Below are 6,583 nucleotides of genomic sequence, written 5' to 3' on the forward strand. Positions count from 1 at the left end.
TGAATCTGAAAGACTTGATCCCTCAGCAATGGCTTCTTTAACATCTGTGGGAACTCAGAGGGGATTTCCTCTGCTGGGGACTTTGCTTACGGTACCAGGCTGAGTGGGACTCTTCCTTTGTGTTGCAGTCAGAAACTGTACAATTTTATTTCTTTTATCTTTTTAAAGATTTTGTTTATTTATTTGGCAGAGAGAGGGAGAGAGCACAAGCAGTGGGAGCAGCAGGCAGAGGGAGAGGGAGAAGCAGGCTTCCTGCTGATCAGGGAGCCTGATGTGGGGCCTGATCCTAGGACCCCAGGATTATGACCTGAGCCAAAGGCAGACACTTAACCAACGGAGCCACCCAGGCATCCCTTGAAATTGCACAATTTTTTAAAAGTTTAAAACCCAATGCTCTATGTCAGCCTCTCAAAGAATACATGGGAAACTACTGCACTTTTTGGAACATTGCTCTTAAAATGTTGGAAATTAAAGATGACGAATGTCCACTTAAGGTCATTTCTTCCAGCATATAGGTTGATAATGCTGAACATTTTAAAAGTTTTGGTGTTTTGTTTTGGTGCACAAACTCTCCAATGAATAATCTTCATTTATCACAGGAACTCAGTGTGAGGTAGGTATTTTTCCAATTTCCATTTTATGCTTCAGTAGCACATTCTACTTCCCCTTTTAAGACACTGTACTCATTTTTAATGATTTTAACAACTCAGCTGTTGTACCTATTTGTTCAATATGTGGAGTTGAAAAGGCAAATTCTTGAACCAGACAGACAGTTAGGATTCTTGGTTCTGAAAACTGTCCTAATGCCTCCCTGCCTCAGTTTCCTCATCTGTAGAATGTGAATAATGACAGAATTGGCTTCATAGGATTGTTCTGAGTTTTAAGAGTGATCATGTGGGGCGCTGGGGTGGCTCAGTCAGTTAAGCGTCTGCCTTTGGCTCAGGTCATGATCCCAGGATCCTGGGATCCTGTCCCTCATGGGGCTTCTTGCATGGTGGGAAGCCTGCTTCTCCCTCCCCATCTGCCTGCTGCTCCCCCTGCTTGTGCTCTCTCTCTCTGGCAAATAAATAAAATATTTGAAAAAAATAAAAGTGATCTTTTGAGCAGTGCTCCGTGTGGTGCCTGGGATACCGTAAGCATGCCACAACTGTCAGCGGTTGTCAAGATGCCCTTGTTCCATAATAAATAGGTGGCCATCTGTCAGGGGTTGCCAGGGACAGTCCTGATTTGCCAGTTGTCTTGCCGTAATCAATAGTGTCCCCCGGTGCTCCAAAAAGTGATCCCGTTTGGAAACACTATAGAAATGGTGGTACTGATAAGTGGTTGCCTGGGTGAGGGAAGGGAAACTGGAAAAATCAGAGTAAGGTTAGTGGACAGTATCAACGTCTACATCTTGGTTGTGATACTGTGCTGTTGTTTTACAAGCTGTTACTGTTGAGGAAAACTTGGAAGGGAAGTATACAGCATGTCTCTGTATTATTTTTTTCAATTCTGTGTAAATCTGTAAGGATTTCAATACAAAAAGTTTAGTTAAAAGAAGAAGAAAACAAGTCCCAATATGAAAGATAAATAATCATATGGTCATCCCAGAAACTGTTATTTTCCCACCAAGACATGACCACCTTTTATGAAAAGACCTGCCATTGGCTCCCTCTATTTACTGGGTTTTATTTTTTATTTTTTTAAATTTATTTTAATTTTTTTTAAAGATTTTATTTATTTATTTGACAGAGAGAGATCACAAGTAGGCAGAGAGGCAGGCAGAGAGAGAGGGGGAAGCAGGCTCCCCTTGGAGCAGAGAGCCCGATTCAGGACTCGATCCCAGGACCCCGAGATTACAACCTGAGCCGAAGGCAGTGGCTCAACCCACTGAGCCACCCAGGTGCCCTGGGTTTTATTTTTATCCATAGTACTTACCTCCACTTGACAACAGCTCTGTTTAGAATGTCTACTACAAAGCCTACTACGTGTCAATGAACGAACAATACATCAATGAACAAACTCCTTGTAGAGCTTATATTCTACTGGAGGAAAGAAATAATAAACCAGAAAATAAACAAAAAACATAACTGATGAATTATGTAGTATTGAAAACTGATAACCATATTGGAGAAAGAATATAGAGTAGATGTATTTATTAGCCAAGGTTCTTCAGAAAAACTGAACCAACAGGATCTATAGAAATATTTATTATAAGGAAATGGCTAAATTAGCTCACATGATAATGGAGGCTGGGAAATCCCAACACATGCAGATGGCAAGCTCTTGACCCAGGAGAGCTAATGGTAGAGTTCCAGTCCAAGTCCAAAGGCTGGAGAAGCAGAAGAGTTGATGGCATAAATTCTAAACTGAAAGCTAACGGGCTCAAGACCCATGAAGACTCACTGTTTCAATTCGAGTCCAAAGGCAGTCAAAGCAGTCAAAACCTGATGTCCCTGTTCCAAAGTGGTCAGGAAGGAAGATTTCCCTCTTTGTGTTGGGAGGGTCAGACCTTCACCTGATTGGAAGAGGCTCGTATCTACTGGGGAGAGCCATCTATTTTGCTTGGTCTACTGACTCAAATGTTAATCTCAGCTAAAAACACCCTCACACCCAGAATAACGTTGGAGCAAACATGTGGTCGCCTCATGGCTCAATTAAGATGACACATAAAATCAACTAGCACAGCAGGATAAACGGAAATGGATATTGGGTCATGGTTAAAATTTTGAACAGGGTGGTCATGTTGCCTTTTTGGGAAATGAATGGATGAACAAACACTTGAAGAAGATGAGCCACTTATTGGCCTATTATTCAAATTTCCATATGATTTTGAAATGAAATGAAATGAAATGAAAGCTTTATGACTCCAGAGATTTAATTTTTTATGATTATATTCCCAACATAATACCTAATGCTTATTAGGTCCTCAAAAGTATTTGTTGGGTCCCTGAGTGAAAGATCAGGGGTGGGGACTGTGGTCAGCAAGGGGGTTTTATCTCTCATCCTCAGCACAGTGTTTGACACATCTTTAGCCATTGATAAGTATTATTTTATTGTTGCTATGATTATTAATAATAGATAATAAATGCCATCATGCACACGAGCTTACTTTTTTGTTTGCTGTTGTGTCCTAGCTCTTCAGCATCAGCACTGTGCCTGGAACACATGGAATAATTAGTCAGTAATGACCATTATGGCTACGGGCTCAGGTATAGAGGTGGAGAATTGTGACATGGCATGGCTCGGCCATGGTCCCAAGGCCAGAAACCAGCAGGGCTGGGCCTTCACATTGATTTTCCAACTCTCAAATTGCAGTCTTTCATCTATATCCACAGCCTTTCTGTCACACACCCTGCTTGCCCTTTATGCATTCACACCCGGCTGTGCTGTGACGTCCACCTGAGTGACAGGCAGGCAGTTTACATTGTATTGTCAGTGCACACGCCTCCCCGAGGACAGCCATCTCCCCCAGACATCACAGGGTCAGGGGTCCAGACACGCCCTCACGTTAACACAGGGAGAGGCAACAGAACCTTCTGGGGACCACTGACTTTGTCAGACACCCATGCATGCATTTCAGTTTGAAAGACTCCACCGGGAAGTTGCAGACTTTTAAAACTAATTTGGTGTTTATTCAACTTTGCAATCACTTCTATGTACTATCTGTGTTTCACACACCGTGAAACGGCGCTACACTGTGCAATTGAATTAGTTGTACAGTGACTCAAAGGCATTAAACAATGACTTTGATATTTTAAGTACTGACTAGGAGGGATTTTTAATTCCTTCCTCATAATGAAAGCCACAAAAAAAACCCAGTTACACAACCCTGGAACACTTATTCTCTTTTCTATTCTGGGTGGACCCCACTGAGACAGAAAAAAATCTCTGAGCATTTAGTTTGCTTAATGGCAGAAGAAAAATTAAACAAGCATAGACGTGCAACCTTAATGACACCCAGCAACACTAGAATAACAGTTCTGAGCTTCTAAAACCTGTTATTTAATATAATGGGTAAATCTTGTGGGAGCTTTTCAGGTGCTGCTGAGTCTGAACAAACAGCTACTTTGTGAGAAGGGGCGGGGGTAGAGAGGAAGGGCGCAGGCCCTGCTTGGCGCTCGTTGGCTTGGGAGGGTTTCAGGGCCCCGTTCAGGCCGGGCAGGTGCTGGCCAAGACCCAGCGCGGGCCGGACAGTCCCCAGGGAGGCCACGTTCCTTCTGGAAACAGCATGATGCCTACTTGGGCCACATGTATCCTCAGCCCTGCCGGTGCTTAGGAGGAACTTTCACAACAGAGCCTCTCTGGAGATGGCATTGAAAGAAAGGAAGAAGAGGAAGAGAGAGAGAGAGAGAAAACAACTCAAAACAAAACCACAGCAAGTGAATTAGCGCCCTGAACCTACAAGCATTAGCCGGTAATAGTTCAGGGCAAAGCACGTAAGTGATGATTCACATCTGACAATAAATATATGAATAGCTGTTGAAAGCTTGTTTGATTTTCACAAAGAGGTTTGAACAAACATTCGTTTGTTCATTAGTCTTAAGCAACACTTTTATGGCGGGGGATGCATTAAACCTAACATATGTCTGCTACCGAGATATTGGGTGGTTTTAAAGATGAAGACACAAAGCCATGCATATCATTTTGTGGAGCAGCCTTGAACTACCTGTAATGGAGTGAGATACAGTTATTATGTATTAATGCTGTGAATCTTCATCCAGCGAATAGGCGAGAAGGACTGCCGTGTCTTTGGGGATAAAGACTTAGAGGGCCCCGTCCTGCCGTCGGTACAGAGTTTGCATAAACTCATTTTGTTGTTGTTGTTGTTGTTGCCTAATTTTTAAAAACGCGAGTGGTTTAAATCTGTTCCCCGAGGTAATTTATGCTAAACTAGCGTTCCAACACCATAAATTCCCCCCTTATGGCAATCTCTGCTTGGGTGTCAGGTCGGCCTAGGTTACTGAGCAAATGGCCGCTTCAAAATTTTTAGGGTAATTGCCTCTATAACTCGTTTAGCATGCGCCCTGTCAGGAAATCTCTCATTGTCACTGCCCCTCCTGTTCCCCATCTCCCTCCTCCTTCTTTTCCACAGTGTGGTACTGAAGACCCCTCTCCTGGGCAGAATGACAGTGGGCCTCTCCTCTTCTGCAGCACCTGCGTTTTGCTACCATCCCAGCATTTTCTCATGAATGGAAGGTCACACCTGATGAGGCCCAGAGGGTGGTGGTTTGGCGGAGCGCCCTGTGACCCGTCTCCATCTTTGCTAAAGAAGTCCTCGGTGGAGAGGACGTAGGTCGATTGGAATAAAATGAAGGGCAGATCCATAAGCCCAAACTCTTCCAATTTTGTTTTGTTTTGTTTTGTTTTACAAAGCCTGGGTTAGTTATTGAGGTCGACCAGAATGGTGAGAGTGATTTCAACGGTGTACTTTTATCCCTTCCCTCGGGGTCTCATGGGTGTGGACAGGGAGCCTTGGCAGGAGGGATGTCATTGGGATTAGGTACTGGACACACAGCCTGGAGCTTCTATGGATAGGTGGCTCCGTATGGGTTTTTTTTCATCAAACTGCCTCATAAAATATGTTAAATACCCAGCTCCTAAATCCAATTCATTAATTATCTTGCTTAAAATATACTTCAAATAGATCACATTTGACATGGTATGTCACTGATAAAAGAAGGAAATGATAACCCTTAAAATCAATAAATGTTTTAAATTTATTTTACTTATTATGGTTGTCATAACATTTTGACATGGAGGGCTGATATGTCAACAACGCTGTTATCACGATGGAAAGCAATGGCATTGAACTGTCTCACCTTCCATGTTGCTGTTGCAGGGGAAAGTGGGCCCAGGGGGAAAATACAGCTAAAATCTCCAAGGAAGAATCTGCTGGTGGAGTCAATAAGGGTCATCACTGAATAAAGCAACCTGAGTGCAAAACAAAAGCCTGGCGAGAAAGTCCTCGCTCTAATCTGTTACCTTTCTCCCCGTGGATTAAAAAATAATCGGAGTTAAAAATGTATGGAGCGCTTTCTACGTGCCAAACCCTCTATCATGTATTTTAGCTCATTTCATCCTGTGAAGTGAGGTCCTTGTATCTCTGATTCACAGATGAGAAAACCGAGTTCTGCAAAGAATACATCGCGTGCCCAAGGTCACAAAGCTAGTAAGGGGTGGAGCCCGGGTTTTCATGGATCAGTGCCTGGTTCTACTCAGTCACCGACGCCAGCCGTGTTCTGTGTGGTTTGGAATTCCGATGGATTCTGGCCTCTGCTCAGCCTGACTTACTACCAGAAGACCACCTCTTTTCCAAGCCCTTCACCATCTCCAGCTGTGGGATGCAGATATAGTAGCAAAGGAACGTGGACCGTGGGTTGGGGTTTGCAAAATGCTTTCGTATTCCTAGAGAAGAGAGGCTCGGAGGCAACCAGCACTCTTTTCTTTGTCTGCAGGCTTTAGAGTCAAAGGCAATTGCAAAAAAGGAGCACTTGAGAGCGATGCCTTTTCTGCTAGTTAGGACACAAGTGAAACTAGATTTTTTAAAAGGCTAAATGTAGGTTTGACCCTGCTGGAACTGACTCCAAAGCAATAAGTAATT

At 43.4% G+C, this 6,583-nt stretch overlaps 1 long non-coding RNA gene across 1 annotated transcript; it reads left to right on the plus strand.

The window, feature by feature from the left end:
* The first annotated feature begins 1,838 nt into the window (after positions 1-1,838).
* Positions 1,839-5,325, plus strand: LOC123387358. Its single transcript, XR_006601805.1, has 2 exons — positions 1,839-4,418; positions 5,075-5,325. It is a non-coding gene; the product is annotated as an uncharacterized LOC123387358 (long non-coding RNA).
* The last annotated feature ends 1,258 nt before the right edge of the window (positions 5,326-6,583 follow it).

This window comes from Mustela putorius, unplaced genomic scaffold (genome assembly GCF_011764305.1).
Source record: "Mustela putorius furo isolate JIRA1106 unplaced genomic scaffold, ASM1176430v1.1 tig00003853_pilon_pilon_pilon, whole genome shotgun sequence".
Classification (NCBI taxonomy): Eukaryota; Metazoa; Chordata; class Mammalia; order Carnivora; family Mustelidae; genus Mustela; species Mustela putorius.